Here is a 27,233-nt window from a genome sequence, read left to right on the forward strand (position 1 = left end):
TTTGATCTTCTTTTTATATCAGCGATGACCGTAGCTAACAGTGCTGGACCGGGAGAATGCAGCTTCCTCCTTCTATGCTAACTCAAATGCTAGAACCAAGGTTTTAAGCTGGGAAATTCCTTTAATAAGTGTTTCACAGTCTATCTCTAGGTCAGTGGTCTTTTTTATTCATCTGAGATTTTTATAGTGGGATTTTATTGAGGTAGGAATTTTAATGAGGAACACCCATCTGCTAACAGAACTATAAAGGTATTTGAGACTGATGATTATATATGCATATTATATATATATATATATATATATATATATATACACATAATGTTTACTGGGCTCACATATATATGTGTGTACATATATGTATATGTGTATATATATATATATATATATGCATACTGTATATGTATATATATATATATATTTACTGGGCTCATTTGCCAGATTCAGGTATGCTAAAAAAGAATACTTTTGCAATGTTTGATAAGGTGCTTTATTAATAAAAATTCTAGAAGACATGATTTGCTTTCAGTTAGTGGTACTGTGAATTAATTCTATCAGCAGCGAGGTAACTGAAGAAACAAATTGAGGTAGTGTGGGTATGCAGTTTAAAGTAATTGTGTGAAATAAGAAATCAGCAGATGGTGGAAGACAGAATAGAGAGAGGTCACAGGCATCATTGTCGGAATCGTGCAAGGTATAGAGCTACCCACTGAGCCCTCTGCTGTCATGAAGGTAATCTTTTCTAACCTGAGAGGAATCCTTCTGCTCTCCTGGCTCTTCCAAATATTTTGCCTATGCCATTCCCTTAAATACTTAGGCTTTTGGAAACTAAAGCCAAGGAGCCAGAAGATTTTCCTTCTTTCAAATTCCTACTCCCCCCATATTATACAATGCATTGGGATGATGGAAAAGGGATGGGATACCAGGAGGGTTTAAAAAATTGGATAACATTTCAAAAAAATCTCTCATTATGGATTTTTAAGAATGGGAAAGATCTAAGCATGATTAAAACAGTATTTTTCTTTTCTACTTACACTTTTTTTGGGGGTAACTGGGTTTTTTGTTTTTGTTTTTGTTTTTTTTTTTTTTTTGAGCCAGAGTCTCACTCTGTCGCCAGTCACTAGGCTGGAGTGCAATGGCGCGATCTCGGCTCACTGCAACCTCCGCCTCCCGGGTTCAAGCAATTCTCCTGCCTCAGCCTCCTGAGTAGCTGGGACTACAGGCACATGCCACCACACCCAGCTAATTTTTGTCTTTTTAGTAGAGATGGGGTTTCACCATGTTGGCCAGGATGGTCTTGATCTCTTGACCTCATGATCCGCCTGCCTCAGCCTCCCAAAGTGCTGGGGTTACAGGCTTGAGCCACCGTGCCCGGCCTGGGGGTTACATTTTAAAAGTTCAAATCCTTTAAGTAAATTGTGAAATTACAACCACAGCTAAGTAGAGTTTTTTTTGGGTGGCGGGGAATATAAGTCATGTTTATTCCTTCTTTACATCTTCCCGTATTTTATACATTTTATGTATTATATTCAAGATAACATTTAAAAAACATAGCTTTTTACGTGAACTGAAAGAGAAATCTGCTGTTTTGATGCATTTCCTTAAGTGGAGGAATTTAATTTATATGAATTTTCTAGTTCAATCTACAATATAAGATTTCAAACAGTGATCTCTATTGAAAAAAAGTCATCACTACAGTCATTTTTTAAAGCACAGTTGGATAAAGAAGAGTTACTTTCTAACAATTGAGTATATGACAATAGGCAAGCAACTTAAAATATTTTACTCTTATTTCCCTAGTAAATGTAGAAACTACTAACAATGCCCCAACTAGATTTTTATTACTATATTGCCCTTGACTCAACATATTGGCAAGAAGTTTCAAAACATATAAATACAGGATGAAAACATTTGTCAATGGTTTTGTCCAAGAATGCTTTGCTGAAAGTGTACAGATCTTTCCATCATACTTATCATACCCTTGTGCTGTTTCCAGCTGCTTTCCCAGTGAAAACAATCGATAGGCTGAGACAATGTAAAAGGAAGCAAAGCCTTTATTTGTTTTTCAGCTATTGTAGGCATAGTTTAAGTGGATAGAGTCCAGAAGATGTAAATTCCTACTAGATGCAATAATGCAATAATCCATAGGTCTCAAGTAGCATTGCTCAAATGTTGACTTACTTGATAATGCTTTAAAAATTACATTTTTCATTACTAGCAACAGGATTAGGTGGGTTTTATCTTATGAGAAGATATACACAGAAGGGTATAGTAGATTCTGATGTGGTGATGAAATTTTGTCAAAATGTAATTTCCTGCTACCAAATCTCGTGACAGGTGCATTGTATTTCTGCTTTCAGAAGTTATTCCCCAATGATGTAACCAGAGAGAATGTACTGTAGGAACATCACCACTTGATATTTACACAGTGTCTTCTCTTAGGGAAATGTTTTGCTTTTTTGTTTCCAGTGTCTGCTTGTTACAAATGAATTTTTGCATTTGTAAAATTTTGTAGCAATATTTGCTACCTCTGATCAGTCAATTGTCTCTCTTCAGTCAATTGAAGTCCGTATATATAAAGTGCATTTTACATATGTATACCCATGTGGGCTTTTTCCTTGTTTATTCTAGTCTTTATCATCATATTTATCCTTATTACATTGAATGACTGACTGCAAGACCCTAGTATGGACATTGCTTATTTTTCTTTTTTAAAATATACTAAGTTACAACAATGTTTGCCGTTTTTACGTGAGTCGATTTATTGAAGTTCAGCCTTGCTTGATTGCCAGTATGTAGAGCTAGGGAGATATGGATGGATGAACTTTCGCCTCATTAAGCATATGCTGAGGTCTGTCTCTAAAGTGAGGAGACTTCCTTTCCAACAAACTCATCAGAGCACTGTTGTACACAACTCAGCTTTTCAAACTTTGGTTTCGGAGCTCTTTGGCTTTAGATAATACCTCGCTGGGAACTATTACCCAGCTTAATCAGTCCCATTATTCACGATATTTGGCTTTCAAAGCTTTTTGGCTGTCTCCAAAGATCAAACGTGTCCTCAGAGGGCTAAGACTGGCTGTTATAGAGACTATTCAAAAGAATATGCCCAAGGCTGAGCAGGCATTCCAGAAACGCTGCAAACAATGGCTGCATGACTGGAATAAGTACGCAGCTCCCAAGGTGGCTGTGATGAAGGACAGCTCTGACTGAAGGATGTCCGTGTCATTACTTGGCAACTCAACTTTATGTGCATACACACGTGCACACACCCTGTACAAAGTCAAACAGGTGTGAACTTCAGACCTTCCCGTTACATTTGTCCAGCCCTCTACTGCCCGTTCCTGTCGCCACCCCCTCATCAGCATTTCCTCACACTTTTTACCACTTGCTTTCACTTTTTCACAGTCTCTTAGGTCGATGCCACCAACGGGCAGTGTTTGTGACTCAGACAAGTGTTGTTGAGGACTTAGGATGAAGGGTTTTGGAAAGTAGTGTGCTAAGTAAGACTTCTGAAGGAAGGTATCAATAAAATCAATATGTCCTTTTATTTCCTGCTCTTTGAACGTACTTGTGGACAATGACAGGGATCATTTCCAAGTGGCCCAAACTAATAGATTACAGCACCCAGTGAAGTAACATTTGTTTCCCCCTCCTCACAGGCCCCCGGTCTCTGTCGTTATACATCCATGCAGGTTGGCACGTGTGTTGATAAAAGAGGGTACAGCGTGTTCCCGTACGAAGCTGTTCACTCACCCCTTCTGGAGAACAGCCAGATATGAAACGAAAAACATGCCATATGCCCTTTGTCTTTCCCCTGTTTTATATTCGGCAGTTTGTTTGCTTGTCACAAGTCCTTTAATAAAATGTGACCCTTCCTGCCTAATTACAGGACCAGAGGTGTGAAACGGTGTTGAGCTCTAATCTATGTGTTCTGGTGGGAACATTCCTATATGCATTCAGGAGAAACTTGACAGTAAATAAGGGATCTGGAGCTTGTTGTGGGGAGTTTCCCGGCTTACCAACAGCTTGCGTAGGGATGGGCTTTCCTTTCATTTGTAGACACCACACAGAGTAAATCCTGTTTCTCTGGCAATTAAAGGGGTAAACTTGGAATGCTTTCCTTTTTGTTTGTTTTTACATTGGGATCTTCATGCCAGGTCTTCATTAGTCAGTTCAATAGTTTGTTTACCTGCCTTTTAGAGGCAGGGTTAATATTTAAAAATAAACAGAAATCTCCTAAAACTAGAGTCCTCATTTGGTAAACTTTGACTAATCAGAAAACTGTTGCGTAATGAATGGTGACTGATCCCAGCCATGATGATTCTGTTCAAGAGGAAACAGGGAAAAAGATATTAGGTTGATACAAAAGTAATGGTGGTTTTTGCAATTTCTTTTATGGCAAAAACCACAATGACTTTTGTACCAACTTGATACGTTGGTCCACACTTAGGTTTCATGTATTTTAGAAGCTGTCACTATCCTTATAGATGATGTGTATTATTACTGCTACATCTTGACCATATCACAATGTAGAATTCCCCCATTGTCTCTATAATTAGATAAAGACCTCTTAGCTTGTCATTGAAAGTTCTTCACCATCTACCTCCACCTACATTCCTAGACTTAATTCCTTCTACCCTTCCTCAGATATCTTGGGGTCTAGTGAAGCCACATCCTCTACTTAGCTTGCTTATGGCTACCCTCTCACCCCATAGGACCTTGTCATATGTCCTCAATGGGAAGTGTCCTTTTACTTTTCATTTATTTAACTCCTACTTATTAAGTACCACTATGTGGCAAGCCTTGTGCTATGTTCTGGGGCTGTAACACTGAAGCAACATAGACACGATCTCTGTTTCCACATCCCCAGATTATTGCTTTTCTTCCCAAACCAAGCCAAGTGTATCAGTGAGGTGCTTCCCTGACACCCCTAGCTGGGAGGATTCTTTCCATCCTCCATGTGCCTACAGCTTTTGCTCCCATGCATGTATCATGACATGTCCTGATGTCTACTTCACATGCCGTGTATTTATGAACAGAACTTGCCTTCTTTTCTAGGATTGCTAGAAGGCAGGGCTGGTAACAGACTCCAACTCTGCATACTTCCTAGTATTTACTGCAACCACATACTCATTCAACAAGTATTTCAGATCTATGCTCTCTGCTAAATACCCTTCAGTGCATTCTATAAATACTGTTATTTATAGATAAGGTTTGAATGCATAAAAAACAAGGACCCCAAAGGACTATGCAATGTATTATTTGGGTAAAAGATGCTTTATGAGGTTGAAAAAGAGTCTTCACTCGAAAGGGGAATCATGGATAGTGCCCCTTTAAAATTTACCTTCTTGAATTGCAAAGAAGAAATGCTGTGCCTCTGCCAAAATAACTTATTTCTATCAGACATAAATCTGAATCCTTTTGTTTTCTTATTTAATGATTAAGTAGGTCTGTTTTTCTTGGGTCTCCCTTTGCATCTAAAATTTTCATGTCAAACAATGTTTGTGCACATTACACCTTGATTTCTAACTTTGTAATGTGAAGCTCTGCGACTTCCCATTCTAAAATCTGCAGCTGACTTTTAACCAGAAGGAGATGGAACATAGACTGACTACAATCTGCTCATATTTGATGGTCATTTTGTATAGCAATTATAATGTATGTTTATGATTCAGTCACAACACCAAAGAATTTTCCTTTTTTTTTTTTTTTTTTTTTGCGGAACCTCCGAAACATCCAGATCATGTTGATTTGTTTACAGATTCCATATTGACTGCTTTTAGTTAGTGATTTCTTTAGACTTGCGTTTTGAAATAAATAAAAAGCTAAATACAGTTTGTTGATCTTATTTAGGTGCACAGTACTATTTATGCCTGTGGCTTCAGTTTATATGACACTTCCCCTTTTAAAAGAAAGGTTCTCAAGTAGTGATTGTTCATTTTGAGATGCCTATGGTGATGAATTCTTTCATTTTTCTTTTCAGAATGAAGACCTGAATGACCTCAGCAAATCCTCCTCTAACTCATGGGTACCCAGACTCTAAATAGTTCATGATTCACAACTAGGACCTCATATATTTCTTGTCAGTAGATGGTACGATGCATCCATTTCAGTTTGTTTACTTTATCCAATCCTCAGGAGTTTGTTGACTGAACTGCACATTCTATATTGTGCCAAGCAAAAAAAGCACTGTGACACCAGAACAATGAGTCTGCATAAACTTCGTCTTCAACTTTAAGGACTTAGCTGGCCACAATGAGCTGATGTGCCCGCCACCGTGTCTTGGGAGAATGAGTTTACTCTCAACGCATTTACAAGATACATTTCATCTGCTGCTGAAATTGTGTACAACAAAGTATCACTGTAAATTATTTCATACAAAACTGTTCACATTGGGTGGAGAGAGTATTAAATATTTAACATAGGCTTTGATTTATATGTGTAATTTTTTAAATGAAAATGTAACTTTTCTTACAGCACATCTTTTTTTTTTTTTGGATGTAGGACTGAGGTATACAATGTTCTGTTGTAAACAGTGGAGCAAATGCTTAAAACAAGGCTTAAAAGAGTAGAGTAGGGTGTGATCCTTGTTTTAAGATTGCAATTCAGAAAAAATAGTAAGAATCATAGTGCCATAGATGGTTCTCAAATGTATAGTTATATTTGCTGATACTATTTCTTGTAATATCAACCTGATGTTGAGCTGAGTTCCTTATAAGAATTAATCTTAATTTTGTATTATTTTCCTGTAAGACAATAGGCTATGTTAATTAAACTGAAGAAGGATATATTCGACTGGGTGTTTTCAAGTGTCAGCTTAAAATCAGCAATTGAATGGAAGCAAAATTACAAGAAGAGGAAATCAAAGTCTTCCATTGTATATATTGTAAAGAGAAGGAGACATGGGTGATTCCTTCAAATCAAAAGCTCTCTTTGGAATGAACAATGTGGGTGTTTGTAAATTCTGGAAATGTCTTTCTATTCATAATAAACTAGATACTGTTGATCTTTTCTTTTCTCCCCTCCCCACCCCCACTTTCTGTTAGTTTCCCGCTCTATTCCCACCATTTTTTTTCTGTGTACACATTATATTTCGTTTCCTGCATTGTCTTGAGAAAGATGGTAAAACAAATGAGTGCTTGCTAACCAGAAATTAAAATTCCAGAAAGTGTTTTTCATCATGACCAGGGCTACATGTCACTTTCCCTAAGACCCTTATCTCATGGTTTTTGAGAACTTCCTGTGTTACATTAGTTAACTGAATGTAACTGGCCCATTTGTCTTGGTGGGTGCTGGCCTATTAGTGATTAGTTAATAAAACGCAGTGTACAGAAAGCACATAAAAGCTTAATGACCTGCTGCTGAAACATGTAGCCAGCAGTGAAAATGTTAATTCTTTTCTTGTTTGAAAAGTATACACATCTTGGAATTTTTTTCCATGAGAAAAAGAAATGACAATGAATGCATTTAAATATATTGCTGACAGATTTTTAAATCTTTTTACCTGGAAACTTCCAAAAAGGTTAAGTGAAATAATGCAAATATCAGGCTTCCTCTGAGTCAATGTAAACTCTCTATCAGGAATTCCCAGCCCTACTATTGGAAGGAGCAACATTTCATTTCTCTGAATGCCTAAGCTCCCTGGGTGGGAGTGGGGATTACAAGGAAGAGGCCAGGGTTGGAGGGCACTGTATTGGCTGCTGCCTCCTGATGAGCTGTTAGGGGACCTTAGTTCTACTCAAAAGGGAGCAGAGATAAATGGAACCCCTCACACTGCTGAGGCCCATGTTACTGTTCATTCAACCGGACGGCATGTACCTCGCAAACTGTTGTGCAATGTTCATTGTTGCAGATTTTAATCATTTGCATGCTCATCAATTTCTAAGATAAATAGGGTCTAGAGTCATAAGAATCCATTGTTTTCAAGAAACTTGCAGAATGACGTCATTTCCTATTAGTAGAGAGCACTACCCATTTGGAAAGTCTGATGGGAAGGTTGTTTTTTACTCGTTTGTAAAGAAGACTTTCTTAGTCAAAGTAACTTTTCATTTTTTCAAGTAGTCTGATTCATACTCTTGCTAGTGGAAGAAGAGAGCAAGCTGCCCTGATCTTTTCCTTTAGGACTGAAATAGTTAAAGAGAAATCAATGAACAAAGTCACTCCCAACCATTTTCCTGTAAAGCTGGTTATTATTTCTCAAGGAACCTACATTTTGAACATGTGTTACCGAGATACCTCTGCATGTGTAATTATCAACATGTTTTGGATAAGGAAAGGAATGAACAGACTGGAAAAATCTGTCTCTATTTCTCTGACTTTTTTGTTGAGTCAAATAGCATAAGGGTAGAAATACTTATTTAAGCTGCTTCTAGTGGTGCCTGACCTGGTTTTTATGGTGGCATCAAAGTACCGATTTAAAACTGGAAGTTGCTGGTACTCAAACCAAAGACTCATGCTCTGGCGACAGGAAGGGTTTACTTTGAGCAACATCAGCTGCTAAGTCCCTGTGTTCAGTTCCCATTGAGGAGAGCTGGCTTTTATCCATTTCAGAGGGTTGTAGGCCAGCCAAGGGCTTTCATTAGTGAGGCTTCTAGTGGCCTCTGTTTAACCTAGAAGTTAGTGGGTTTTTCCTCGTGACACCAACCTCTCACAGCGTTCTTTCTTAGAGACTTAGGCAGAGTTTAAAAATTCTCTTTTGTGAAAAGAACAAATATATTTTGTGACTTTGATGATATCTTCATTCTGGGCAAAAGAATGGCCCTAGAACCAGCTAGAAGTGAAGAGAATCCATTAATGATCAACCACCTGAGTCAATAATGACAAATCAGTACTGATGTTGCATTTGTGGCTATTTCTTGCTGACTTTCAAAGGTCAGGGACTCCCTTGACTAATCTAGTGACTGCAAAAATGGAGCTACTGAAAATCACATAGCCAGAAGTAGAGATTTTTAACCTTTCTTTCTCTGGCTTTTGTATTCTAGCTGTCATTTAAATTTGAGACATTTAAAGTATTAAGAAATAATTTTCCTGTACAGTAAGAAACAGTATTTTACAATACTGACATGCTGTATTGTAAAATATTTATTCCATCTTGCATCCTGAATGCAATATACCACGAAGTTGGAAACCTTAATTTTATTTACTGCACATGGTTAAAAAAAGGGGGGATGGGGTTTCACTATCCACAGACAATGAGAACCATGAAAAATAGTCTCCGTATACATTGTTCCAACTGCTGGGGACAGTGATCCCATATTTGGTCTCATGCTGCTTTTGCAGAGAGCTCTGTAGGTCAGTTCATCACACAAGGAGGCCCTGAATCCAGACACTGTGAATTAAGACCTTGACTGGGAAGAGACATGACCCTTTTGGTAGGCATGGGAAGGAGAATGGGTGGAAGCCAATATGAAATTTCTTCTTTGCAATGACTTGACAGGGCAGTCAATGTTCCTAGCATGCCGTGAATGATGAATGTTAGTTGGAGGTAATGCTGTATATGTATGTATGTATATATAGGGGGCATGCACGCGTGCACATGTGCATGTGTACAGGCTGGTAAGAAACTTGAGAGGAAGAAGCATACTCTTCTAGAAACATGAGGAAATATGACCTTGCCAAGACTAGAAGACCTCGGTACTGTGAGCTCAGTTATGGAGAACAAAAACAACGTCCTAGTCAGTAGAACAGAAGATAAACACTGGCGCCCTGCAGCAGAACTTCGTGGTCCTTCCATAGTTCTGTAAGTCAGTTTCCTAAGTATGGGTAGAGAAGGTGTAGTCTCAGCTCGTGAAGAGAGCATCAGATTAGGTGCAGGAAGGAGGTGGAATGATATTGGAGGTGCTTAACCCTACTCGAGGAATTTATTATGAATAAAGAGCTTATAATTAGCTAGTATGATTAGAAAACACGTAACTTAGGTGGAGAGTTATCTTTCTTTTCTAGTTTGTCAATGACTTGGCATTTGTGACATATACACCGAAAGATCTGGTGTTTTAGAGTTCTGCCATTCACCTGGCAGTTAAATCTCTCTTTGCTTATGCTGTTAATTTTTCTAATGTTAACCAATATGCCATATGATAGGACAAATTCAGTAAACAGGAAAACTTGTCTGTATGTGCATAGACATTTGTAGAGCTTTTTTTCTTTTTAGAACTTCGCCATTGGCTTAAGAATGTAGTTTCCAAAACAATTTTCTTCTTGCAAAGTACTTTCCTTACACCTCTTGGCTACAGGGTGGGCCAGATTAAACACATATGTATTTTCATTTAATGTGTGTGGAGTTTGGTTTATCATCTTAAGATGGTGGTGCTGCTCCCGGTGCTACTTCATATGTGTACACAAAGACCAATGCATGGTCTGTATTGCTACCAAAACATTTACTGTATATATGTGTATAACATGTATTATGTATATATGTAATGGGTACCAGGCCAGGTATATCTTTTTTATTTAGAAGTGTTTCACTTTTCCAAGTTTTCTTTTTAGTGTTATGCTTATTTTCATTTTTTTTTTCCTGATTCTGTCTGGTACTTAGAATTGTAGTGTCTTTATCATCAATTAAAGAAAACTGTCTAAATGAATTCATGGATGTAAATGTTAGTGGTCCTTAATGTCTTTGATTGCTGGACATGAAACAAACTGCCAATTAAATTTTGCTGGGACATTTGATTGGGTAAGAGCAGTGTATGCTATTTAACATACTTTCCTAAATGATTTTGGAACAGATAAGTTGGCTTCACCCTATCACTCTTCAGTTGGCTTCCAATGGCCACGTGCATAAAGAAAAAGACCTCAGTCAAGACTTTAAGCTGCTTTTGATGGTGGTGCTGGCAAAGGGAAGGAGAGGGGAGTAAGACTCCAACCTCTTGGTGGAAAGTTTTCTGTTTCTTTAATATGCATGCTTGAATCTTCAATGTGCACACAGATCTCTTAAAGAGTTTGTTCAGCCAGGCGTGGTGACCTGCACCTGTAACTCCAACACTTTGAGAGGCTGAGGTGGGTGGATCACGAGGGCAGGAGTTCAAGACTAGCCTGGCCAAGATGGTAAAACCCCGACTCTACTAAAAATACAAAATAAAAATTAGCCAGGGAAGGTGGTGGGCACTTGCAATCCCAGCTAGTCAAGAGGCTGAGGCAGAGAACTGTTAGAACCCGGGAAGCGGAGGTTGCAGTGATCCAAGATTGTCCCACTGCACTCCAGCCTGGGCAACAGTGAGAATCCATCTCAAATAATAATAATAATAATAATAATAATAATAATAATAATAATAGAGTTTGTTCGAATGCAGATTGCCATTCCAGGGTCTGGGGCCAGACCTGAGAGTCTGCATTTCTAACCAGCTCCCGAAGGAGGCCAGTCCTGCTAGTTCTGATGGTGCTGAGTACTGAGGCAAAGCAATTGGTGTTTCTCAGGGCTGGCTGCATATTCACATGATCTGAGTGGCTTTAGAAAACATGCCCATGGCCAGGCCAACTCAGGGGATGCATGCTGATTGAATTGGTCAGAGATGGGGCCTGGACATCTGTTATCGTTGTTGCTGCTGCAACAACATGATAGATCATGCTTCCCAGCAGATTCTAGCAAGTGGTCAGTGCTAAGAACCAGCGCTGGAAAGAGTTACCCAAACTTGTCTGATTACTAGAGCTGCTATTAGAAATCCACATTCTCTAGAGTGATCTAGGAATGTGTGGTTTTAAGAAGGAGACTCTTCTGCTTGGCAAGTTTAAGAAATCGTGATTTCTGTACAACTGGAGTTTTGTGGGTCATTTCACTGCTAGAAGGGATGATAACACCTACAATTTTTGAAAATAATAAGTCATGTTGCCAATATCAAAGCAGTCAAGCCCTCCCCTGCTTCTTTTAGCTACCTTGCTTAAACAACTTAAAATAGAAGATGATTGAAGTGTCCTATGTTTTAGGGCAAACTCATGTTATTGGATAATTTAGTATTTTAAGGCTAGGCATGGTGGTTCATGCCTATAATCTCAGTGCTTTTGGAGGCAGAGACAGGAGGATCCCTTGAGGCCAGGAGTTCAGGACCAGCCTGCAGAAAAAAAGTGAGACCCCATCTCTACAAAAAAATTAAAAATTTAGTCAGATGAGGTGGTGTGCACCTGTAGTCCCGGATACTTGGGAGGCTGAGGTGGGAGGGTTGCTTGAGCCTCTGAGGTTGAGGCTGCAGTGAGCTATGATTATACCACCACACTTCAACCTGGGCCACAGTGACACCATCTGAAAAAAATTTTAATTAAAAAAATTTAATATTGTTGCAAAAATTTTTATGAGCGTAATGCTCCACTGAGAGTATAAAGAATGACTTTTCCACCCTTATTTGGTGCACCAGGCTAGAGGGATCTTCCTTCTGTCTGCCAGTGTAAGTGATAGTTTTATTGTTTTTAGAAGTAGCACACATCACAATTTAGTAAATGCTTAAAGTCATTATTTCATCTTCACTTTATATTAGCTTTCTCCATTTTTACATAAACACTGATTTTTCCCTCCCAGTGGTATTGCAAGGCAAACATCACTCTAGTCCCTATTGAAATTACATGTAAACATCACTAATTAGTATTAATTTGAGGGAAGTCTAGTTGGAATGAATAGTGCAATTTATAGCATAATTGTCTCATTACCTTTACACATATACAGAAACAAACAATAGCAAGTAAAATGTTGCCAATGAAAGGCCTTTGAGAATTAATGGCCAAGGAGAATTTGTAATTACCTCACTGATTCTATTATTAAAAATAACAACATTTATTCTGCATTTATTGTAGGTTAGCCACTAGGATTTATATCAATCATTTTATTTTCCCAGCAACCCAGAGCTTAATAAGGGGTAAGTCTGTGGTCACAGGCTGCATTCCACACTGAGCACTTTTAATTTTTTGAGACGAGTCTCACTCTGTCACCCAGTCTGGAGTGCAATGGCAAGATCTTGGTTTGCTGCAACCTCTGCTTCCTGGGTTCAAGAGATTCTCCTGCCTCAGCCTCCCAAGTAGCTGGAATTATAGGTGCATGCCAATATGCCAGCTAATTTTCATTTTTGTAGAGACAGGGTTTCACCATGTTGGCCAGGCTGGTTTTGAACTCCTGACCTCAAGTGATCCACTTGCTCAGCCTCCCAAAGTGCTGGGATTACAGGCGTGAGCCAGTGTGCTTGGTCTGAGGACTTCTTGATGATTTATATTCTCATTGACACCACTGCAAATCTCTGGTTTCCAAGTACTTAAAAAAATAATTTTCCATTAAAAAAAACCTTGTTACTCCAGCTGCCTTGTGTAACAAATTCACTGAGCAAACATCATCTCACATGAGCCTGAAAATAAAGCTCTAGCCTACTGATAACTTTCACCCTATGAGGTAACAGGGCCTTATTCTATTTATTTCCATTCTTTGTCTTGGTGTCTCTGTCTCGCTTAGGTCATTTGTGTCAAAAGTCATTTTTCTTCCCTATTTATTTTCCCAATAAGTGCACCTCTTTTCATCAACAGCATTGAAATATCTGGCTTTATTTTACGAACACACACGGACAGTAGGTTAAATGTGAAAGCCACGTGGAATCCTAACAGCTGTGATTTTAGGCATGTTTTCTGTATTAACTACTATAAACCCTTTTATATTAGAAATTTTACTATTAACTGTTAGGGATATCAATGATGAGAAAAATGCCAAGATTGGCAATGGGAAAAATGGGGAGGCGAATGCTTGAGTGTCATCTGAATTGGGGAATGAGCCCTCACCTGAAGTGAATGAATGATTGACGCCTCCTCTCTGATATATACCCAGTGCTTCTCAAAGCTTGAGCTGCAGACCGCCTGTATCAGAGTTTTCTAAAGGGCTTGAAACAATACAGATTTTAACAACGGCTATGGGAAACTATATTAATAAATGGTTTCCCAATCACACACACACACACACACACGCACACACACACACACACACACACACACCCCTAAACACCTCTTTTCTCTGGGATTGTTCTACACCTGACCTCAAGTGGTCCAGCCACCTCCACCTCCCAAAGTGCTTTAGGGACATGTTATTGGAGTTCATTAGACAATATCCTTGGAGGAACATGTTATTGGAGTTCATTGGACAATATCCTATCTACTCCCATTTCTATGTTAGTTGCCCCAAATCTCAAGGACTAAAGTCCCATAATTGTAAATGTGAGAGAAGAAATGATACAGCTGGAGTTCCTCATTGCTCCTGAAAAGAAAACAATCCATAAAGTAGAAATTAGTAAAATTTGTCTAAACTTACACAGGAAGTAGCATGAAAATAAGGATATTAAGTAAATTTTTATATACAGCATCATGCAGAATTTTTCTAATTCTATAAAATAAGATTTTATATATATATATATATATATATATATATGTAAATGGAAGGCTCTGCTCCATAATATTAAAAAGTGGTATGTCTAATGGCATTGCAGATAATTTTTCTTTCCATTTTTTTTGTAAATTTTTATAATAATAGCATCACTTTTTATCAGGAGAAAGAAAATAATAAAATATTATTTAAAAATACAAGGGGAGTTGGATGAGAATCTTAGTGAATTTCCAGATTTAATCTTGCTACTCCATAGTCTATAAATCAAAGATCAATTCCCCACTATGACCTGGAGGCCAAATCCAGCCTGCTGCCTGTTTTTGTAAATAAAGTTTTATTGAATATAACTGCACTCATTCAATTATATATTGCCTATGGCACTATAACAGCAGAATTGAGTAGTTGCAACACAGATTGAATGGCCTGAAAACCTAGATACTATTTGGCCTTTCATAGAAAATGTTTGCTGGCTCCTGCCATAAATATTTTCAAGACAGAATTGGGATCTGAGGCAAAGTCCCTTCCCCTGGGCTTCTGAAATTCTCCTGGACCTGCTAAAAAAGCTATCCTGGAAGATGCTGGAGTTTTGTTGCTGCAATTACAGTGCTGCTGGAGAGAGTTTATGATTTCCTCTGGCGCCCTATGCTATTGATTGTTGAAGTGCTCATAGGACTTCTTACAAGTGTTTATCTACAAACACCAGAACACTATTTTACAGCCAGGCAAGTAAATACAGTTGAGCTGAATTAGAGTAGAGCTAGGATGACACACTTTTTTGTTGATACTTCCATCTTTCTAGATTAAAAACAAAACAAAAAAAGTAGTAATCAGTTAGAGTTGTCCTTTTCGAATAGACATTGGGTTTTCTCAAGGGTCCATAGGAAGTTCAGAGCAGACTGCGGCACCCAGAGTGACAGAACCTCAACTCATAGGAGAGACAAGATACAGGCAGGTCTTTTCCATTCTTGTTTTCTAACTTATGATCAGCTGCAGTTCTGAGAATAGAGATGAGTCCCAGGAATGTGAATTCTGTCCAGGAAACAGTGCCCGGTAACCTATCAGAGGAAAATAAAATATCTGGGGGTTATAGGATCAAAAAAAAAATCGTTCTAAACAGAGTCATGGATAAAATAGAAAGGTATTTCCTTGACATTTTAATCTTAAATTCCTAATATTCATTCATCAAACCCTAAGGTCTAGAAGGGGCCTTGTCCAAGGTCACCCAGTTGGAAAGTGGGATTCCAACTTAGTTTCGTTAATAATCCAAACACATGGGAACCGATAAAGAAATCCATGTGCTTTAAAATCCGGGTATACATTTATGACACGTGGTTGTCAAAAAATGCCACGTAGAATCTCTTGATTTGCAGTTTTGGTACTCTGGACACAACGTGCGCCCCTCCCCAGGTCCCGCTCTTCAGTCCCACTTCCCTCTCCAGCGCTTCCGAAGGCTTCTGGTTGAGTCAGGATAGAAGTGCTCCGTGGCTGTCTCTTATTAACCTCTTAACATTCAACTCTTTTTTTTTTTGAGACAGAGTCTGGCACTGTCACTCAGGCTAGAGTGCAGTGGTACCATCTCGGCTCACTACAACCTCCACCTCCCAGGTTCAAGGGATTCTCCTGCCTCAGCCTCCCAAGTAGCTGGGATTACAGGCGCCTGCCACCATGCCCAACTAATTTTTGTATTTTTAGTAGAGACAGGGTTTCACTGTGTTGGCCAGGCTTGTCTTGAACTCCCAAACTCGTGATCCACCCACCTTGGCCTCCCAAAGTGCTGGGATTACAAATGTGAGCCACTGTGCCTGGTCACACTCAACTCTTAATTAAAAGTTTTTCCCTACCCTACTGGGGTACATGCAGCTTCTCATTTGCTTTTCACAAAAGACTGAAGCCAAATACACACACACACACACACACACACACACACGCACACACACACACACCCCTCACCCCACCCAGACACGAATACAGCCAGTCACATACACAAACACATTCCACCCATACACACACACACCCACAAACACAGCCCATTCCTACCCATACACAATTCAGGAGGAAATGTTAATGATTCATCTAAAACAGCCATTTTTTTTTTTTACATCAGCAGGGTGTTTTTAGTTTAAATTCAAACATTTCATTTAATTTTACATCCTCCTCTCCTCCCCACCACACATCAACTATCCCAGTTAGGAGAATCCCTTCCCCCAGACGTGAAAAAAAGGATGTAGAGTTCTGAGTCTGGTTTACTTCATCTGTTGAAAAATAAAGTAAGTTTGGCTGAGCTAAACAAACTTCTTCCTGAATAGAGTAACTCTCCTATTTCTGTTTGCCAAAATGTTTGACAGATGGAAATCTGATGGGGCGCATTTCTTTTAATGACCGTGTGAAAACTTCAGATCTTAGTTTTGTCTTGCCACTAACTAACTGTGACTTCAAGCAAAACACTTTTCTTCTCTGGCTCTCTAGTTTGTTGTTTATAAAATATGAAAGATATCTGATCTTAACCTGGGGTTGAGAATTTTCTCTCAAATTGAATGCAGTGTTTTTTGTGGGCGTGGCTGTATCCATTTTTGATTCCTGGGGGAAAGGGATTGTGACTTCCAGCGAATTTACCAAGGATTCTGTGATTGCAGAGAAATGGTTTGCAAAAGCAGAACATTTCATGGTTTTGACATTTGATGCTAAACTTTCAGCCGCGCCTCCTGAGGGGGTCAACTGAGACACCAAGGGGAGAAAGAAGTCATCCTCTCTAGGACAGCAGGCTGTGAGCCAGCATCCCCTCCAGCTCCTCAGTCAACAGCACATTACAGGGACAGGCCCAGAGAGGCCACAGGTTCAAGCGGGAGAAGTGTTGGTTTAGTTGTTTCTTTAGGTTGTTGGTATCAGCTCCTTAGACGTGCTGCTTAGAGGAAAAAGGCTGTGCTTGGTTTTTGTAGTTCATAGTTGGTAATAAAATTCTGTGTTTGAGTTTTAAAAATAATGACTTTTGTGATTCCCTAGCAAATTTTTTAGAATTAGGAACTGCCCTAGGACAAGAATGTTAGGTCAAGGCAGTTTGTCCCTATTCTTTCTCCCCTCATTGCTACACCTTGGCTGAGAATGGGTACTCCCCCTTGCCAAATGCTTTTGGGATGCAGAGTCTTTCTGGAATGGAGAATACATAACTGATAAGCTTATTATTTTTTTCCCAGAGGTATATGAAATTAATGGATGAGCTCCCAGGTATTTGCCTCAAAAAGAAAACCTATCCGGAGGGAAGAAAAAGAACACTTTAGCAAAAGGGGGACTGATTGCTAATCGTGGCATTTTAGGTATAAATGTGGGGACATATTTTAAGGGGAGAGTTGAGACACATTTAGCATGTTATAGACACTGAGCCTTGCAAACTATTATGATGAAGTGGCCCTTTTCTCTTTCGTGTCATTAAAAAACAAACAAACAAACAAACAAACAAAAATTGTACTTTGAGCCCAGTGGAGTGGCTCATGCCTGTAATCCTGGCAATTTGGGAGGCCAAGGTGGGAGGATCACTTGCACCCAGGAGTTCAAGACCAGCCTGGGTCACATAGTGAGACCCCCACCTCTACAAAAAGTAAAAAATAAAAAAATAAATTAGCCGTGTGTGGTGGTGTGTGCCTATGGTCCCAGTTACTTGGGTGGCTGAGGTGGAAGGATTGCTTGAACCTGGGAAGTCAAGACTGCAGTGAGCTATGATTGCTCCAGCCTGGGTGACAGAGTAAGACGCTTGTTTCAAAATGAACTAACTAACTAAATGACGAAATAAAACCTTACTTTGGAAATGATATAGAATTTGCATATTTGCTAAATGAAAAAAGCTCTTTTCTAAATTTTTAGAATAATTTTAATTCTGGATAAATTCACCAAAAATATACTTTTTCTCTCCTTTGTTTTTGGGGACTAGGGTGTCCCTGATTCACTGGTGCTTTCAAGTCCCGTCTGAGTTCTATACCGTTTTGCTCATGCCTCTAAAGTCATCTGCTATAGACGACCCCCTATTCCACCAGTACATGCAGCTGGTTCTGACCTACTCCAAAATGAACCTTGCTTAATTATGTTGGCAGAAAAAGAACCGAAACAGGAAAAGAACTAAAGAATTTCCTTCTGGCTGACAAACAACTCCTTGTTGCTACTAATGGGAAATCTATTTTTACTCTTCCATACCCCAGAGATGGAGTTGATCTTCATGACACAAAGAAACCCTCAGCCAAAAATTTTAAGAGAACAGGCCAGGTGTGGTGGCTCATGTCTGTAATCTCAGAACTTTGAGAGGCCAAGGCCAGTGTATCACTTGAGGTTAGGAGTTCGAAACCAGCCTGGCCAACATGGTAAAACTCCATTTCTACAAAAAAATTAAAAAAATAAAAATAAAATGAATACAAAAATTAGCCAGGCATGGTGGGGGGCACCTGTAATGTCAGCTACTTAGGAGGCTAAGGCAGGAAAATTGCTTGAACCCAGAAGTTGCAGTGAGCTGAGATCACACCACTGCACTCCAGCCTGGGTGACACAGTGAGACTTTGTCATGAAAAAGAAAAAAAGTACATTACTTGCTGGAGATTATGAGCTCGAAATATCTTCTATGAGAATCTACATTACAGCATATCGGATAAGATGCCTCCCACTGTGTGTTCCATAAAAGTGTTGAGCTCCCAATGAAAATATAATCAGTCATTAAAGATTTTCACCAATGATGACCATGCCATTGAAATCTGCCATTTAGTTTTTTTATCGGTTATAGAGAGATGAGTTTATATTCTCAAAATGGGCTTTGGCATTGAAATTCAGCAGCTGTAGGCCAACCTGGAAATTCCACTAACGCAAGAAGAGGCAATGGAAAAATTGCTTAACTTCTCCATGCCATAGTTTTACCATCTGCAAAGGGGGAATGATGATACTTTGCAGAGGTTTGGGAAGTTATTAAAGGCATCTCGAGATAGGCAAAGCATTTTGAAAATGCTTCATCCATAGCTGGCCCTGAGTATGCTGTAGATATTATATAATAATTTTAATTCTACACAGCTTTACAACTTTTGGACAAAATGTCTTCCTTCATTCCAGTTTGCTCTACCTTTTTGTAACTGTAAAGTTTAAAAGGACTTAGACAGGAGGAAAAATTCCTTGCTTGTAGTCTTTATCCTATCTTTCTGGTTAATAAAAAAATGTTCAAGGAAAGTTCAGGAGGAAGCCAAGATGGGATTTTTGTGATCATGGCACTACTCCTCAGAACTGAACTCATGCAGTTTTCTGAGCACCAAACTGACCCTGACAAGAGAACGGGAGCAAGCCAGCTAGTTCTACCTTTAATTCTAACGACTGCACTGCTTCCTCCAGATAGGAGCTGTGACTAGAAGCTCCCATCAATCCAGGCTTGCTAACCTTTAAGGTGCATTCATATATGACTCCATACTCTGACTCTCACACTTCTTACTCAGGTAAGTGCTATTGTTTTGTTCTGAGCCAAAAGGGTTCTTTTGGAGATGCTGGTCCATTAGAGAATATCTCATATACCATTTGGCCACTGGGGTTGGCCAGGTTTGAGTTCAGTTCTTTTTATATTTCAGATCAAAATGTAAGAAGAAAAGTATTTAAGAAAAGCCTGTTGTTTCTCTTTCATTCATGGGTTAGTTTCCCCTCACCACAGTGCTTTTAAAAAAGGTAGATTGGATATTAACAGACACTTTTCAAAAGAAGACATTTATGCAGCCAACAAGCATATGAAAAGAAGCTCATCATTCCTGGTCATTAGAGAAATGCAAATCAAAACCACATTGAGATACCATCTCATGCCAGTTAGAATGGCAATCATTAAAAAGTCAGGAAACAACAGATGCTGGAGAGGATGTGGAGAAATAGGAACACTTTTACACTGTTGGTGGGAATGTAAATTAGTTCAACCATTGTGGAAGACAATGTGGTGATTCCTCAAGGATCTAGAACTAGAAATAGCATGTGACCCAGCAATCCGATTAGTGGGTATATATCCAAAGGACTATAAATCATTCTATTATAAAGACACATGCACATGTATGTTTATTGTGGCACTGTTAACAATAGCAAAGACTTGGAACCAACCCAGATGCCCATTAATATAGCCTGAATAAAGAAAATGTGTCAAATATGTACCATGGAATACTATGCAGCCATAAAAAAGCTGAGTTAATGTCCTTTGCAGGGACATGAATGAAGCTGGAAACCATCATTCTCAGCAAACTGACACAGGAACAGAAAACCAAACACCACATGTGCCCACTCATAAGCGTGAGTGGAACAATGAGAACCCATGGACATAGGGAGGGGAACATCATACACAGGGGCCTGTCAGCAGGTTGCGGGCTGGGGGAAGGATAGCAGGGGGTGGGGGCATTGGGGAGGGATAGCATTAGGAGAAATACTTAATGTAGATGACGGGGTGAAGGATGCAGCAAACCACCATGGCACATGTATACCTATGTAACAAACCTGCACGTTCTGCACATGTACCCCAGAACTTAAAGTATAATAAATAAATAAAAATAAAAATTTCAAAAAAAAAGGAGATTGGCAGGGATGGTGTCATGAGAAACGCTGCCAAGCCAGGCTCTGTTACCCAGATAAAGGGAGTGCCCTGAGCACAAGAAAGGAGCCTGGAGCATTGAGCAGGGCTGCACTGAGCAGGCCTTGCTCTCTGCCTCTTCCTCCTATCTTGTTTCTTACCTTCCCTTACTGCCTTTCATTTTTTTCTCTCTCCATTTTTGGGCTGGGTCAACGTTTCACAGTAGTATTTTTAGTTCTTATATAGGAATACCAACTTGTTTCTCTCCTTGCTTCGTTTCCCCTTTACCAAGGATGTGTGATGATTTTCCTGCTTGCGTGTTCAAAAGCATTGGGAACATTGTGTGCTTATATTTAACCCCTTGCATTTCCCTGAGGTGCTTTGTTCATCGCACATGAACTTTTCATTCTTTCCAGGCTGTGTGTTTTGTCCAGGATGCAGCTTTCTGGGGCTTGGCCTGCCTCCGTGTTTTGGGGAAGCTTATTGCTTCACAGTGAGACCATCTGACAGTTGTTATCTGCGACCTGAGAGGCAGAACTGCCAGTGATGAGTGCCAGAGGCCGTGATGAGTTGTTCCTCTGCAAGACCTCCCAGTTCCCCAGCCCCCACCGCCATCTGGGACCACCCGAGGAACGGGGCCAGTGTGACACCAAATGTTCACAGGAGGATGGAAAATGTCTCCACCCACCAAGGCCAGCCGCAGTCTGGACTTGAGTCCCTGACAGTGGGGAGAACCATCCGATTCATCTTTGTGGATGTCTGTCTGCTGTGATATTCCCTCGCTCCCTCCTTCCTTGCTTCCTCCAGCTCTCCTCCCTTCTCTCTCTTCTTTTCGGTCTTCCTTCCCTCCCTCCATCTCTACCTCTTGCAAAAATCTGTGGGCTGGCTGCTGGGTAGCATCTCTCCAGGAGGCAGATATAATACAGAGTATCACCAGTGAACCATGCTTCAAGGAGGTTTCCAATCACACTGAGGATAAAATCCATGCTCTTTATCAGGGCCAACTGGGCCCCGCAGTGTCTGGCCCTGCCTATATCTCTGCATCCCACACACCATGTTTTTCTTTGCTTACTTACTCACTGTCAGCTTATTCCCCGCTCAGAGGCTTCCCATTTGCTGTCCTGCCCCCACCTCTGGGATGTTCTGGCTTCAGAATTTCTCATAGGTGCTTCCCTTTTATCCTTGTCTCAGCCCAAATGCTCCCTTCCCAGAGGCCTTCCCTTATCTTCCCAGCCTCTCTCACTCTCTGTTGCATATCTTGTTTTCGTTTCTTCACAGCATATCTTTATCTGAAATTACCTCTGCATTTATTTCTTTGCCTGCTTATTTGCTGCCTTTACCCTTAAAACTGTGTCTTTTTTTCCCATGTAGTCAACAAGTGCCTGACAGATAGTTTGTCCTCAAGAAATATCTGCTGAATGAATGGATAAACATATGCATTAGCAGGGGACATACGAAAAAACAAAAGTAACATCGCTAGTAATGACAGCAATCATATTGGCCGAGTTTTTTTGTTTTTGTGCTTTACCAAGCACTGTCCTGAAAACAATTATGAGAGAGAGAATAATTTTATATTTTGCCAAAACAAAAAATGGAGGCTCCCAAGAGTTGGTATTTTCCCAAGGCCACCCACTTAGTGAGGGGTGGAGCTGGAATCTGTCCTCAGACAGGTCTAACTCTAAAGCCAGCAGACTTTCTTCCCTCTTGACCATGACATGTAACACATGTAAACAACTATAGTATAAGACAGAAAGAGATAAGCCTCATGAGAGGTGCAGATAAAACATCACGGGAATTGGAAGGAGAAAGAAGTGGTCTCTGGGCAAGGGTTCGTAATAAGGTGATTTTATTTTTCCGAACTATGGTGAGGGGATCTGGACTGCTAGAGGAGGAATGTGAAATCCCAACGCATGTTGATGGAAAGGCCCGAAGGCTCTCATGTTGTATGTATCTGTGCATTATACCAGAGGGTGGTACAGTAGAGAGAAAGACAAAGTGAATTTAAATTCTCTTCAAAGTAGTAGTTATAGTAGGAAGTATTTTCTTATTTTGTACAGTCCTAACTTGGATTTCTATGTAAAGACATAGGTGCACATCTGTATAAGTCAGAGTAAGAGCTTCACATACACATGCATAACCTCACATTTCTGTTCAAGCAAGCTTATTATTAATACACAAAAATGCATTTTTCCATTGAGTCACATTTTAATTTCAGACGTAGTCTAAATGTTCCTAAGCCTGTCTAGCCTGGGGCTCCCATTGACCACGTTACCACTTAAATCCAAGTTTTAGTGATTCAGTGTCCCTACCTGCTCAAATCAATCAGACTTAGGCCCACTTTTATTTCTTTTTTCTTTTCTGTTTTGTTTTGTTTTGTTTTGTTTTTGAGACAGTTTCTTTCTGTCACCCAGGCTGGAGTGTGATGACATCATCTCAGCTCACTGCAACCTCCGCCTCCTGGGTTCAAGCAATTCTCGTGCTTCAGACTCTTGGGTAGCTGGGATTACAGGGATGCACCACCAAGCCCAGCTAATTTTTGTATTTTTAGTAGAGATGGAGTTTCACCATGTTGGCCAGTCTGGTTTTGAACTCCTGACCTCAAGTGATCTGCTCGACTCAGCCTCCCAAATTGTTAGGATTACAGGCACGAGCCTCCATGCCTGCCCCCACCTTTCTTTTTTAAAGGAAAGTCATATGTTTATCTCAAAGAAGTAAAAAAGTAAAAAAGACCAGACACAAAAGCATACATTCTATATGATTCCACCGATACAAAATTCCAGAAAGGCAAAACTAATCTATAGTAACAGAATGGAGATCAGTGATAGCTTCACTGAAGGGTCAAGAAAGAAGAGCTGTAAAGGGGCATGAGAGAATACTTTGGGCGACAATGAGAATGTTCTGTAACTTGACTGTGGTTTGGTTATTCAGGCTTATTCTTACACTTATTCATCAACTCGTTCTCTTAAAATGACTTCATTTTAATTTATGTAAATTATATCTCAATAAAATTGGCTTTAAAAATTATGCAACAAAAAAGTAGCACTTTGAAGGAATTGTATAGCTTTAAATATATTTATCTGAAAATGAGAAAGGTTAAAAAATATGCTAATCAAGTCGAGGAGTTGGAAAGAGAACAATGGTACAAATCCAAAGAAACAAGAGGGAATAAAATAATATTAATGACAAAAAATACTAATGATTAACAAAAGCATAATCTGGCTCTTAGAAAATTTTTTTTTTTTTTTTTGAGACGGAGTTTCGCTCTTGTTACCCAGGCTGGAGTGCAATGGCGCGATCTCGGCTCACCGCAACCTCCACCTCCTGGGTTCAGGCAATTCTCCTGCCTCAGCCTCCTGAATAGCTGGGATTACAGGCATGTGCCACCACGCCCAGCTAATTTTTTGTATTTTTAGTAGAGACGGGGTTTCACTATGTTGACCAGGATGGTCTCGATCTCTCGACCTCGTGATCCACCCGCCTCGGCCTCCCAAAGTGCTGGGATTACAAGCTTGAGCCACCGCGCCCGGCCAGAAAATATTAATAAGATTAAAAAGCTCCCTGGCAAGATTGCTAAAGAAAAAAAGGAGAAGATACAGATAAAAAGAATTCAGAGGGAGAACAAAAAGGAAAAATAACTTTAGATATAAGGGGATGATTTTTTTAAAAAATTAAGTATAATAGACAATTATTTGCTAATCAGTTTGAAAGCCCAGGTGAAATGCATTTCTGGAAAAATATAAAATGTCAAAATTGATGAATAGATTGACTAGATTAGCAAGTGCTGAAGAAATTAAAATGATAGCAAAACAACAACAACAACTTAATTCTCTCCCTAAACCCTTGGCCCAGATGGTTTTACATGTGAGTTGCATCCAAATTTTAAGAAACAGTTAATTTTTGTCTTACAGAGGTGGTTTTTTTTAAAAAAGAAAGGAACAAAGAAGGAACGAAAATGAGCAAAGTCTGTCCAGCTTATTTCATGTGGCTAACGTAACCTTGATTCCAAAACCAGATAAAAATAATTCAAACACATATACATACACCCTTGACAAAGTAATGTCTATTTTGTTAAGTAATGTCACGCAAAGGTCCTAAGTAACATAAGATATTGGAATTAAATGATGTATTTAAAACAAAATACAATATGGTTAAGGAGATTTTTAACTTAGGAAAACAATGAGAGTTGCCACTATAAACTTTTTAAATGTAATTTGCTGCATTAATAGACTAAAGAAAAATCAGGTGTTTATCTTAGGAGATGTAAATAAAACTTCCCATATGTGTTAATATCCATTTACTATGTGATATGGTTTGGCTCTGTGTCCCCACCAAAATCTCATTGAAAATTGTAATCTCCATTATTAAGGGAGAGACCTGGTGGGAGTAGATCATGGGGTCTGTTACCCCATGCTGTTCTCATAATAGTGAGGGAACTCTTATAAAAATCTTTGTGGTTTAAAAGTGGCAGTTTTCCCTGGGCGCTCTTTCTCCTGCCACCTTGTGAAGAAGGAGCCTGCTTCCCCTTTGCCTTCTGCCATGATAATAAGTTTCTTGTGTATTCCCAGCCATGTGGAACTGTGAGTCAATTAAGCCCCTTTTGTTTGTAAATTACCCAGTCTCAGGTATTCTTTGCAGCAGAGTGAAAATGGACTAATATGCTCTTAGAAGAGTAGTCCTACAGGGTTAGAAAGAATTTCTTTAAACTGAGGTTCTCACCAATGCCAGGAACAAAACACAAAACAAAACCAAAGTCTATACAGTGAAAAGAGATAAAATTGTTATTATTTGTTGATGGTATGATCACAAAGCTGAAAAAATTAAAAATTGAAAAAAATTTTAAAACCACCATTACGAGAGTTAAACAAGACTGCTAGATACAAAATCATTCTATAAAAATCAATAGTATTTAATAATATCCAACTAGAAAATGTAATTAAAAATAACACCCCATTCTCAATAACAAAAGTACAAATTTTCTAGGGGCTAGCTTAACCAATAATTCACAAGATTTTTGTGGAGAAAATATTAATAAAAGACATGAAAGATATGAAGAAAAATGGAGAAATAATCTATGCTCTTGGTTGTGACAAATTTCCCTATAATTTCAGTGTAAACCTAATCAAAAGTACATTTTTATTTTTATTTTATTTTTTTGAGTCAGAGTCTCACTCTGTCATGCAGGCTGGAGTGCAGTGGCATGACCTTGGCTCACTGCAACTCCCCTTCCTGGGTTCACAAGTAGCTGGGACTACAAGCATGCACCACCACACCCAGCTAATTTTTGTATTTTTAGGAGAGAGGGGATTTCACCATCTTGGCCAGGCTGGTCTTGAACTCCTGATCTTAAGTGATCTACCTGACTTGACCTCCCAAAGTGCTAGGATTACAGGCATATACCACCATCCTCGGCCATATGTGTATATTTTGAAAAGGAAGCTTAATAAACTTACCCTAAAATGTACATGGAGAAATAAAAGTCTATAAATTATTAAGTCAGTTTAAAAAAGGGGACTAGAAGTAAGACTTGTCCTATAAAGTATTATGACATAATACACAGACAATAATAAAAAAGAAATATTAATACTAATCTTACCAACAGAACAATGACACGAATAAAGAGCTAAAGGCCAAAGCTTGGAATGTATGGTCCTTAATAAATTATATTTAAAGCTGAAGCTCCTGCATTCGTCAGAGTTCTTTAGAGAAAGAGAACTGATAGGATGTGTGTTTACATAGAAAGAGATGTGTTTTAAGAAACTGGATCATGAGATTATGGAGGTGGGTAAGTCTGTAATCTGCAGGATGGAACTGCAGGCTGAAGACTCACAGAAGAGCCACCAGTGCTGCAGTTCAAGTCCAAAGTTCACCTGCTGCAGAATCCTCTCTTGCTTGTGGGAGGTGATGTTTTTATTCTATTCAGACCTTCAACTGATTGGATGAGGCCTGCCTACATTATGGAGGGCAACCTGTTTTAATCAAGGCCACCAATTTCAACCTTGATCTCATCCAAAATGCCATCACAGAAGTATCCAGAATAATGTTTGATCATATATTTGGACTCAATGACCCAGTCAAGTTGACATGTAAAGTTAACCTAATATTACAATTACATATCTAATTAAGGTGGTAGTAAAAAATTTGGAGAAAAATACAACTGGCTCCTTCCCTGATATCTCAAATAAAGGTGGACTCTAAATAGATTTAATTAGAAAATTAAATCTAAAAGAAAAAAACTCTTAATAGGAAAAATATAGAAAAATGTCTTAGTTATCCAGAGCAGGGAAAGATTTTTTAAAATAAAACTTCAAAACAAGATCATAAACTAAAAAACCTGAGAAATTTGAT

At 39.1% G+C, this 27,233-nt stretch overlaps 1 protein-coding gene across 1 annotated transcript in view; it reads left to right on the forward strand.

The window, feature by feature from the left end:
• The window catches only part of IRS1 (insulin receptor substrate 1), a 68,827-nt gene extending 58,250 nt beyond the window's left edge, over positions 1-10,577 (forward strand). Inside the window, exon 2 of the mRNA XM_003925464.4 lies at positions 5,981-10,577. The gene's annotated coding sequence lies outside the window, so the exon portion shown is untranslated. The remainder of the gene's footprint in view (positions 1-5,980) is intronic.
• Positions 10,578-27,233: the final 16,656 nt, after the last annotated feature.

This window comes from Saimiri boliviensis, chromosome 5 (assembly GCF_048565385.1).
Source record: "Saimiri boliviensis isolate mSaiBol1 chromosome 5, mSaiBol1.pri, whole genome shotgun sequence".
NCBI lineage: Eukaryota > Metazoa > Chordata > Mammalia > Primates > Cebidae > Saimiri > Saimiri boliviensis.